The sequence below is a fragment of the Gadus macrocephalus genome, chromosome 9 (genome assembly GCF_031168955.1).
Source record: "Gadus macrocephalus chromosome 9, ASM3116895v1".
NCBI classification, from domain to species: Eukaryota; Metazoa; Chordata; class Actinopteri; order Gadiformes; family Gadidae; genus Gadus; species Gadus macrocephalus.
In genome coordinates, this window is record NC_082390.1 from 1,687,081 (window position 1) to 1,698,885 (window position 11,805).

An 11,805-nucleotide genomic window follows, 5' to 3' on the forward strand; every position below is an offset into this window, starting at 1 on the left:
TGCACTCACGACGTTCGTAGGATTGTAACCGTCTACTGACAGTGCTGAAATGGGCTCCGTAGGAGGGGGCGACGCAGGAATGATGCAGGAAAATGGGGTTAAAAAGCGTTAAAATATCTCCCCATCAAGGCCATCAACAGAATAGCCCACGAAAAGATTAGACTGCAATAATATGAATGCTAGATATTAAAACACATTGAAACCCGGCTATTGCTGACCCGATTAGGAGAGCTTGGTCTAGATCCTGCCCATATTGTTGGGCAGGATGATGTATAGGCCTTTTTACACTGCCAAGCCGGACACCCGCATGCAAGAATGAGCTCACGTCTGAGTAAAGGCTACAAACGAAATTAACTATTTACAAGTGCAAAAACTTCAACTTATTGTTCATTTTGCTGAGCACCCGTTTTTTATCCTGACAAAAGCCTCATAAGGAAAGTTCCTCTGCGTCTCTCGTAGATCGTAGGCCTACCATCTTTCAAGGTATTTTTTAATGTGACTACATAACCTTCTCTCACATGATAAGCAGCTCGCGGATTTCACTTACACCGAAACAGCCTGCCCTGGCCATCATATCCCTTCTTTTCCGGGTAGGCTATACTAGGTTATTAACTTATCCTGGAAATGATAATAGTATATTAAACAAATCCCAGCACCACACCAAAAGGAGGCAGCAAATCAGCGCTAAACATATCTATCTGCTCATTTCCACATGGTAAGAGAACACAAAACAGGTTTATAATATTTGGATGTTTTATTTTCTTTAAATCAAGCAGGTTACATTTCATTCGTTTTTACACAATCTGATATTTGGAGGCATTTGCAAATATGCTCATAAATTATATGATTTGTAACCCCAAAGAATGAGGTGGTTAATGATCAATATTGGGATCAACAGTGATCACCCTACTAATGTAGGCATTACGCAGGGCCGTTGCACCAAATCCTGGGCCCCTATACAAGAGGTATTGATCGTCAGCATGTTTATTGATGCGGCAAACAAAGGTTCAAATATCCTCCAAAGCACTTCAAGCCCTCAAAGAATGAAACTCAAAACGCAGATGAGGTAAAAGAAGAAACTTCTAAATTAAAGTGGAGCGACCCAGGGACAAGTCTGGTTTGGGTTAAAGATTATGGATGGTTAACCTTGTGTAACGTGTTTGGACAAGCAAGTTTAGGTTTTAGGCAAGCGACTTCAGGTATTAGGCAAGCGACTTCAGGTATTAGGCAAGCGACTTCAGGTATTAGGCAAGCGACTTCAGGTATTAGGCAAGCGAGTTTAGCCAAGCGAGTACAGGCAAGCGAGTCAAGCTAAGCGAGTTTAGGTTTTATGCAAGCGAGTTTAGGTTTTATGCAAGCGAGTTTAGGCAAGCGAGTTCAGGCAAGCAAGTTCAGGCAAGCGAGTTCAGGCAAGCGAGTTCAGGCAAGCGAGTTCAGGCAAGCGAGTTCAGGCAAGCGAGTTCAGGTATTAGGCAAGCGAGTTTAGTCAAGTTCAGGTATTAGGCAAGCGACGCGAGTTTAGCCAAGCAAGTTCAGGTTTTATGCAAGCGAGTTTAGGTTTTATGCAAGCGAGTTTAGACAAGCGAGTATAGGCAAGCAAGTTTAGGTAAGAGAGTCAAGTTACTTTAGGCCTCACTTTATTTGCGGTTAAATTGCGGCATTAGGTTTAGAAAGAAGGTTAAGATCCAGGCTCAGGTTTGCTTCCAGCCTCGTCCCTCTAGTCGCTCCCTATAAAGAGGGTTCCCAGCTACCGTGTTAAAATACAACAGCTGGGATTACAGATGTGGAGTACAGAAATAAATGACAAAGATTGATTCAAACATTCTTCCCCCAAAATGTGGTGCAACATAAAATGGAGAAAATAATTACTTTCTCTCCATTGAAACCCAGTCATATCTTACGATCTCACGAGGTCCCGCCGCAAGGGGCGGACTTACGAGCTCTATAGAGTGTGCACTGTGTGTTGATGTTGGGTGTGGATTAATGTGCTGGTGTAGCCATCCAGGGATCCTCAGGGTTTATGGGAGTAGGACACACTGGTGTAGTTCAGTACTGTGAAGTAAATTGATGCAAAAAGTAGAATCAGTGTCAAGGGCAATCAAATGTCTATAAATGCAGGAACAGCCCCATCTGGTCTCAATCAGCATTTGATTTCATAGACTTAAATTAGCGAAAAAACAAGCATTTATTTACCGCAACAGTCCTAGTGCTGGAGAACCAGGTTTAAAAAAAATTCAATACGAGCCTCCAGGTGCATTGGAGTTACTGCATTTAATTAACTTTAATTTAATTAAGAGCACACTAGTCAGTGGAGATGTTCACAGAAAAGACTTTTCTTCAGACCTTTATAAAGATAAGATATTTACCAGCGTTGGGTCTCTGCACCATGACACCCAGCTGCCGCACATCTGGTCTCCCTTTAAGTCGCCTGAAGGAGAGGTCAACTTAATTGAACCTAAGGGAATGGGTCAAAAGAAAAGGTAAGGATAAATCAAAGCTAAACATAGAAAGGATGAAAACAAGCATTGTCCAACATGGGGTTCGGCGATATTTTGATGTAAAAACATTTAGGTGTACGATCCAACCATCAAAAACAGGCTCTTCTTATCATGTTTCCAATGTACCCCGAGTTGCTACGCCCTCATCAGCCACCAGGTGGCAGACTTGATTTTGTCAGCAGAAGGAGCAAAATAGCCATCCAGCTTGATTACAGCAATAGTAGAGGAGCGAGTCAAAATAATGCGTTTGAGCACCTTCAGCCATTGGCTCTTGTTCAAGGACATCCCGCTGATTGGCTGAAGTCAGATCTTATTCTCTAGAAAGTTTGTTCCAGAAGAAGCCCCTAGTATCAAAGCAACATACCCGCCAAACAAAACTAACCTTGTTGAATAAATGAAAATGTCTTCAAGATGGTCAATCCAGTATCTTACCGGTTCCACATGGAGTCTCTAGTCGGCTGCGCTGCGGGCCTTAGGTCCGTCCTCTGCTCTGGGACGAGGTCTTGAGTATAAAGAACCAGTCAGTCAGTCATCAAGCTGCTTGGTCTCTTCAAAGAGGTGGAGGTTTGACCGCCTGCACCATGAGGACGCTGTGGATACGGTATGGGACCATTTATCAGCGGATCTGAACTGCAGAACTTTAATCACATCAGCTGTAGATTTATGTACCTTCTCCGGAAAGATGAGTGGTCGTCAGCCCCTGAGCAGTGATCTTCATCCCCAGTGACTCCTTCAATCCTGCTGGAGCACTCAGTTACATTTGGAGATGACCCAGCTACCCTAGTGTACTCACTACTAAGTGATACAACCCGGTTCAGTGTTTCCCCAGACAATGTCTTAGTCAAGGTGGGGGGGGGCGGGGGGGTCTTCGGTGAGGGTTTCAGTTCGCAATAATACATACAACCGCCTTTTCAATTGCATTCAAAATGCTTTATGGCACGACTATTGTTTTGAACAGTATACAGTATTACCGACAAATTATTTATCTATATTTTTTGTACTTGAGGAAAGTATGTTTTCTTTCCCTACGAGTTTTGCACTTTGTTATTGCATAATTATTTTTTATATATAATTGTTCTACATTGGTAGTCAAGGCGGGGCCCTACTGTTAAGACAGCCTTAACCACACAGTGCTGGGGGAAACACTGCAGTTACTTCAGTTAAACATTAGAGTTTAGTCCCCACATGGCGATACCACCAGTTCATGGCTGCGCTCTTTGATTTCCTCGTTGATCAGATTGACCTGGAGAAAGAGCTTACCTTCCATGGATGAGGAGCTGGTTGGTCTAATCACGAGCCGCCTTCGGACCTCCACCGCCGGACCCCCCAGCCGTCCTCCACCGCCGGGACCGTCTCCTCCAGGACCTCCACCGGGCCGACCGCCTGGACCTCCACCGCCGGGACCGTCTCCTCCAGGACCTCCACCGGGCCGACCGCCTGGACCTCCACCGGGCCGACCGCCTGGACCTCCACCGCCGGGACCGTCTCCTCCAGGACCTCCACCGGGCCGACCGCCAGGACCTCCGCAACGTCGCCTCATTTCTTCTGAAATGTGACACACGTTCTATTTGCAACCCGGACATTCCTCCCCGTTCATGATGCACTGGAGAAGAGTTTAGCTTTACTGGATGAGGAGCCGCCGCCTCCGGGCCCTCCAGGACGCCGCCGCCAGGTGGACGCCGCCGCCTCCGGGCCCTCCAGGACGCCGCCGCCAGGTGGACGCCGCCGCCGCCGCCACCAGGTGGACGCCGCCGCCGCCGCCGCCGCCGCCGCCGCCACCAGGTGGACGCCGCCGCCGCCGCCGCCGCCACCAGGTGGACGCCGCCGCCGCCGCCGCCGCCACCAGGTGGACGCCGCCGCCGCCGCCGCCACCACCAGGTGGACGCCGCCGCCGCCGCCGCCACCAGGTGGACGCCGCCGCCGCCACCAGGTGGACGCCGCCGCCGCCGCCGCCGCCAGGTGGACGCCGCCGCCGCCGCCGCCAGGTGGACGCCACCGCCAGGTGGACGCCACCGCCAGGTGGACGCCACCTCCGGGACCTCCAGGTTGGTCCCAACCGCCGCCTCCAGGCCCACCGACTCCAGGACCTCCAGGTTGGCCTCCACCTCCATGCCCGCCGTTGCCTCCAGGACCGCCGTTGCCTCCAGGACCGCCGTTGCCTCCAGGACCTCGGCCGTCTCCAGGCCTTCCAGGTTGGCCTCCTCCAGGCCCTTCTGAAATGTGAGACACAAGTTCCAGTTGCACACTGGAACATTTCTCCCCTTTCATCATGGATGCACTGAAGATGAGTTTAACTTTACTGGATGAGGAGCCGCCACCTGGCCCTCCATGCTGCCCCTTCCAGGTTGGACGCCTCCAGGACCTCCAGGCCACCGCCGCCTCCAGGCTGGCCTCTGCCTCCAGGACCTCCGCCTCAGTCCTTCTGAAAGGCGAATGACACGTTCCATTTGCACACTGCACATTTCTCCCCGTACATGATGCAGATAATCAACTCCTCCTCTGCTTTAGCTCCCACAGATCTCACTGATGCCCTACTGTGCAGTCTCGAGTGAGGTATTATTTAACCCAACAGCCAGCCACACACACCCCTAGCCTACATCCTGGAGCTGGTCCTAGTGGCTGAAAATGCATCTGACATTTTTCAGAACACCTCAGAGTTGCTGTGGCTGCATGTCAAAGTTTTAATTCTAAACAATTCACCAAGCCTAAAAAAAAATGTGCAGCTGTGCAGTTCTGTGTCTCACCGTTCTGCATCCGTTGGGCTGCACGTCTCCCGGCCTTCCCTCCACCTGCAGCGAGCGCCTCCAGACGACCGCCATGGACCTCACGGCGAGCACCTCCAGACGACCGCCACGGACCTCCAGACGAGCACCTCCAGACGACCGCCTCCATCACCTCTACTGAAACAAGACAAAATCTATTTAAAACACTGGAGATTTTTTTCTCCTCGCTCACTCAGATGTCAATAGCTTATCTTCTCCCATTCTGTGCGTTCTTGAGAAGTATAATTTCCTATAAACTCCCAAACCCAGCCACACATCTAATCTTCATAAGGACACTCGTCCTAGTGGCTGAGAACGCTTGGCTAACAAGCCAATCACAACCAATGACTGAATTCCAGTTTTATTCTGAACCGTTTGACCACGCCAAGGAGGAGTTTATAGGATGTGCAGTTCCACGGCTCACCCGTCTGTTCCTGTAGGACTGAACGGCTCTTGGCCACCATCCACCTGCAGCTCCCAGCTCCAGACCCGCTCTGTTGAAGCCTCTGGGAGTACAATCCGCTCCTGAACAAAAACAACTGTTCATAAATCATTTGGTACTCTGCAATCCTTGGAAATAATATGAAGCATGAGTTAGAATAGAAAATGTTCAAATCCTGTATAATGATTAATTGTTGTACAAATTGTATAGTGTATAGTGTAAAAGTATATAGTTATATTGATTACTTTTTTACTTCTATAAAACATTTAATGAATAGTGGGAAACTACACAAGAAAAGTAAATGAATGCGGTTTTAACACGGTTATATTAGTAAAGCAAGTCATACCCAAAAAGTCAATAAATGGTGACCACATTTTATCATTATTATTATTAACTATTTAGTGCTTCACTAAATTCCTATAGCAAGTGGAAACGTTACTCTCCTTCATTGGTGATGTTCATGTTCCTCGATATCTTCCAATGGACTCGTTGTGAAATCGTTCTGGATCCTCTGCGTTGAAGTGCGTTGTTCAATTTCCAAGGGGCGTGTCTAAAGGGCGCGATCTAAAATGGGTCGATGCTATGCTATTGGATAGGCCTCGACTAATCATAGCATTGGAACGGGTGATGCAGAAATACATATTCCTCAAAATCTTTGAGTAGTAGTCGTTCGTTCTTTTAGTGAGCATATACAGTCTTTAGTTCACTAACTTCCATCTTTGTTGTTGAAACACCTCTACACGTTGCGTATAGCCAACCTCACATTAGATAGCCTAAAGGGTTGCTATTGGTCGGTCTATTTCGTACCGGGCAGAAAACGTTATATAACGGAGGGGCGCCTGACCGCATCTTTGAAGAGCAAATTATATACGAGGTCCGTCTAGTTCCGAAGCTATTGGTGAAATACGCAAAACGAAAAAAAATAATTTTGGCATTTAATTTGCATCTACATTTTTGCCAGTGAAGGAGTTTAGGTTTGCCAATCCGAGGTCTAACGGGCATTAAACATGTTCATTAAAATACAAATGCAAAGTCCACAGAACATACGCGAATAAAAACCACATTGCACCACCAGCGGTCAACAGCAGCAGCAGCAAGTGTATTGAAAGTAGAAAAGTAGTAAAGAGAAGAATAGAATTGGGAGAGTGGTGTGCAAGTCAGACACCGCATCTAACCCAGGACCACCTTGCAGATCACAAGCAGCAAACCTTCTACCAGACAAATCAAACACACGTCAACAGGCCCCCAGTCAGTTGGGTCAGTCAGACAGGTTTCCACAGAAGGGCTCAGTGGGGTTATGGGTTGAGCAAAAACAGACCCCTTTCTTCCTTCCACAAGTTTCCATACTGGATTTTTCGGACATGTGGAGTCGGACATGTTTCAAGTTATCCGTGGATTCCTGAGGGCAGTGAAGTATCTGCAGAAGGTGACGTCCAGGTGCAGCGGTCTGCCGCATTGACCACGAGATCTTTAACCGAGTGGGATCGCCTCGGTTTGTAGTAGGCCTAGAACAGTTTGTGTTCAACAGCGTAGAGGTCCTCGTTTCCATCAGAGTTGCTGCAGTTCTTCCATGCTGCTTCCACAGTGAGCAGAGGACACTTCCCAGTGTGGTGGTCGGTGCTGTAGCGGTCCGCAGCGTTAGTTAGTCAGTCGATCCCATAGATAAACCACTCAACACAAACTACCACTTCCATCAGCAAATCCACATTAACCTCCAGCGGTAAAACATGTACAATAGAGGGGCGAGAACAGACGACAGGAGGAGATGGGGAGAGTGTATGTGCAGTGCTCATGAAGGAAGTACCCCGCATTACTCACTGCGTGGGTCCACTGCGGGGGTCCACGTCGGTGGCCACGATGTCCGGATTGTTCAGCCCACGCAATCCAACGCAAAATAAACGATTAACATCCGTCACGGTGGGGGCGCTTTATGAGGAGAGGCGGGGGAGACGCAGCTGAAATCAATTAAGAACTAGTGACCTCCAGAAGAACGTGATTGGTTGTGAGCGAGAAGCTCGAGACGATAAGACGTGTTTCTTGTGTACAAACAATACTAGGTGCGCGCGCAGCCAGGGGGCAAAAGCCTGCTTCGGAGTGAACTGATCAATGTAGATGCCGTATTGCTTGTAAGTTCTCCCTGACACAGTTGCAATAAAATGTCATTGTACTGAAAAATCGCTTTGTTTTTCATTGCATCACAAATCATAAAAACACTAACTGAAATGTCCGTGAATTTCACTCAACTTACCAGGTTTTGACGGTTGTTTTAGATGTTTCCAATATCAGGAGCACGATCGTAATGTTAGTTAACGCTAACAAAGTTAAAGTAAAAATGTTTACGGCGAGGCTACTTTACATGCAATACGATGCCACAGATCTTACTGTACCCGCTGTCATGTGGGGAAAGCAAATGGAGGACACAGCACGTAAAAATTATGAAACAGAAATGAAGAAAATACACATGAACTTTAATGTAAAAGCAGTGGGTCTAACAGTGAGAGCAGATGAGCCGTACCTGGCTGCTTCTCCTGATGGGGTATTCTCCTGTGACTGCTGTGGAACAGGCCTGCTAGAGATAAAGTGTCCATACAAGTACAGGGAGGGACTAGAGGGGTCAGAGACTGATGCATCCTTTTGCCTTGATGGAAACTATGACCTGCGACCCACCCACCCATATTACTCACAGATCCAGTTACAAATGTATGTTTCTCAAATGGACATGTGTGACTTCATGGTGTGGACGAAGACAAGCAGCATCATTTGCCGGCTACGGAGAGATGAGCCCTTTCTACAAGAAACCCTTTCTACAAGAAACTCTTCCCAAGGCTGAATCTTTCTTCATGGACCACCTCCTCCCAGAACTTGTCTGCCGCTGCAAAGACCCTGACCTGGCAGAAGAGATCAAATGTCTGTACTGCAAAAAGCCAAGCTTTGGCAAAATGATCAAGTGCACAGACTGCTGCCAACACTTTCACTATCCATGTGTGAACATTACCAGATACTCCAAAAAATGGAAATGTGGATGCAAATAGATACATCCAACAATGGTAAATACTGGATGCTGGACAACAGCATTTAAGAAAAAACGGATGTAATGAGCAAAGATGGATAGGTACACCTGACAAAATCTAACTGACTTCATTACTGTCAACACAACAAACAAACAACACATCTGACTCTTTAAGTGTTCATTTATTTTTTTCTGAATGTACATTTACGTAAAATCACAAACAGCACTGATATATATTGTTCATCGCCAGAAAGAAGTGCAGTTTGAGTTCGGCAGACAATGATAATACTCAAAACTTAGTTGAAAGCTAGAAAAAAAAAAATGTCCAGGTATAAATGTTAAATGAGTTCATATAGTATTAATTATGTACACTCATTCATTGTTGAGATGTACATTTAATTTTAATTGCATTGCCTTCAATATATTGCATTTACAACATTCAGTTCATGTTCAATATTTGCCATGTCAGCTTTAAACGCAGTTTCACCATTATCATAAATAAATGAAATAGTTCTGCGTGCGTGGTTCTCAACCTTTTTGTACTCTGAATGATCCTGTCTGATCAAATTTAGTTATTCATAACTGTTATTAATTTTATAGTCAGAGAGAAAGAGAGTGATGAGTAAGTGAGAGAGACAGTGAGATCAAGTAGTAAGTGACCACCATTGCCCTCATTAGCCCTTAAAAGCCTGACACAATCATGGAAAATAATGTACACCTCCTTGACTCTGAACACAGTTATCGCCGGGCCACCACAGCCCCCCTAAGGTTCGTAAGACCAGCACATATGGTCAAAATGTCATCTAGCATATCGACTTGGCTGATGGGTATGACAGTGTTCAGTATCTTAAAGGTTTTAAGCTGACCAATAACTCGTTCCACATGTATGCGGACTCTTGACAACTGACGTGAAGTGTCAACACAAGAACCTGGCAACTGAGATTTCCCCTTCGTGAAACTTGGTATTCTTAAATGTTGCTCCTACACTGGCCAAATCCTCTCTAACAAGGAAACCTCTATCTGCAAGGATCTCGTCACCATGCTCAAGTTTACCCAAAAAGGCAGAATCTAAAGTTATTACCTTGTCAGAGGCACGACCTCCCCACCCACTAGACAAAAAAGATATAGCTCCTGCTGGTGTGATTCCTATTAGATATTTCATTGTGTTTTGGTGCTTATAATTTGACCAGGTTTCAGCCCTTGCTTTAAGATTGTGTGTTCTTTCTATAAAGATTTCAGTAGTCTATAATACATCGACAATTCCTAAATTTGGGTTTAAAACACTTTGGCATGTTTGCTCTCACTGCATCCTTACTAGCCCACATTATCAAAGGTTTCACTATTGAGGACAACATGGGTATCCAGTCTCTTAGTATTTTTGATACAGTTGAGAATGGAAGCCCAAATCTGTAGGCAAGGTCTCTGTTGGTGAGTCCAAGTCTTACTTTCATTAGAACCAAAAGGAGGTGGTTCTCCCAACTTAACCCACCCTTAAGCACAAGTGTGCTTCTTTTTACAATATCCAGCAGCCACATAACCATTTGTAATGATTGTAAACCAGTAAAAAAAAATATTTTAGCATTTGTGTCTTTTATGGAATCAAACCCAAACTTGGACTGCTTCAGTTGCTCCTTCAGATGTTTATTTTCTTCCTGTGTGTCATACAGTTCTCTTTTCAGAGCTTCATAATCATCACGGAGCTGGTTGTACTGCAGGTTGAGTTGGTGCATCTCTTTTCTGGACACAAACTTACATTCATCTACAACACAAAAAGGAGATAAATTAACTCATGTGCAACACATCAGCTTTCATACACAGACACACACACACACAACACACAGACTATCTGTCTGGTTCTCTGTCACTCTACTCACCTGACCACCAACCAACCAACACAAACACACACTTAATAGTATGACTTGTGCATACCTTCAGAAGAATCTGCAGTATCTGCTTCAGGCTGGCTTGTGGGGCAGGTAGAAGGGGCCTTATCTTCATCTCTTATTCTCTTTCTTTCATATCTAGGACAAACAGAGTAGAGTTAAGTTAAAAACCTAAAATAATCAACACATTAAGAGATAATACAATAACATAATAAAGAAAGACACACAAGAATATCTTATTTGCTCAGATAATTAACAAGCTACCAAGAAATTAGAAAATTTCAAATACATGATGACATGACACTGACCTTGCCACCTTTCCAGAGATGTCTCTGTTGCTGCTGTGTGAAAAAACGGATGGAACAAAATCTGGACTATCACAATCCATGGACGGTGACCCTGAGAAAAATAATGAGATTAGCTATGCTTATTGTTTATTTTCACCTTTTTTTAACCTATTTGCTAATTTACGAGCTCAGTCATAATGAGCACCAATAGCACAAGCATTTAAGTTACGGGTTCAGAGTTAAAGAAAATCGTACACTGTAACATTAGCTGTGTGAACTGTGAAGACACTTTCTTGTATGACTTTCAGCCTGAACCAAGAAACCTACACCAGCCATGCAGCTAATGTTGGTACTTTAAACAAAAGCTAAACTTATAGGTTACGACCGCGAGCCAACGTTAAACTTTACAAACTCAGTAGAAGACGGACAAATTTGTTGGCCAGTTAGTCAGTAAATTACACTAATATATCCTCATTAAGTATGGTAAAATCACACGCAGTCCTACTCATTATCCAGCTCATGTTGGAAAAGACAAACATACCAGAAACGAAGTGGGCGCTGCACAGACTCTCGCCGCCTTTAGGGGGACCCCAATCCGCCCTTTTAATGGCCTGGAGCCACAATCTTCTTCTTCTCTTGGCAAAAGGATGAGATCCTCTCGGGATATTAAACAGTTTCCATCCATCCTTTTGCCGATTCGTGCAGTTTACAGCACAACAGCTCCTTGTCATTTTCGTTCTCCGCTGACTCCGCTGGTAAACAAATGACAAATGTCCCGCTTTCTGCCCCCTGGCTGCGCGCGCACATCTGCGATGACGTTGCACAGAAACCCGTCTCTGATATGACGTTGTATTGACTACTTGTACACAAGGAACCATGTGATTTTACAGTATAGATTTAGAGAAAATGTCGTTTGAAAAACG

At 45.5% G+C, this 11,805-nt stretch overlaps 1 long non-coding RNA gene across 10 annotated transcripts; it reads right to left on the reverse strand.

Moving 5' to 3' along the window:
* Positions 1 to 1,172: 1,172 nt before the first annotated feature.
* Positions 1,173 to 4,210, reverse strand: LOC132464000 (uncharacterized). 10 transcript variants are annotated; one of them, XR_009527163.1, is made up of 7 exons: positions 4,124 to 4,210; positions 3,966 to 4,043; positions 3,759 to 3,917; positions 3,168 to 3,236; positions 2,931 to 3,088; positions 2,367 to 2,455; positions 1,173 to 2,052 (listed from the first exon to the last, which is right to left on the reverse strand). It is a non-coding gene; the product is annotated as an uncharacterized LOC132464000 (long non-coding RNA). The 10 variants fall into 10 exon arrangements; XR_009527166.1 differs by having other exon boundaries at positions 3,759 to 3,887; positions 3,918 to 4,043; XR_009527168.1 differs by adding an exon at positions 2,754 to 2,815 and having other exon boundaries at positions 3,759 to 4,043.
* Positions 4,211 to 11,805: the final 7,595 nt, after the last annotated feature.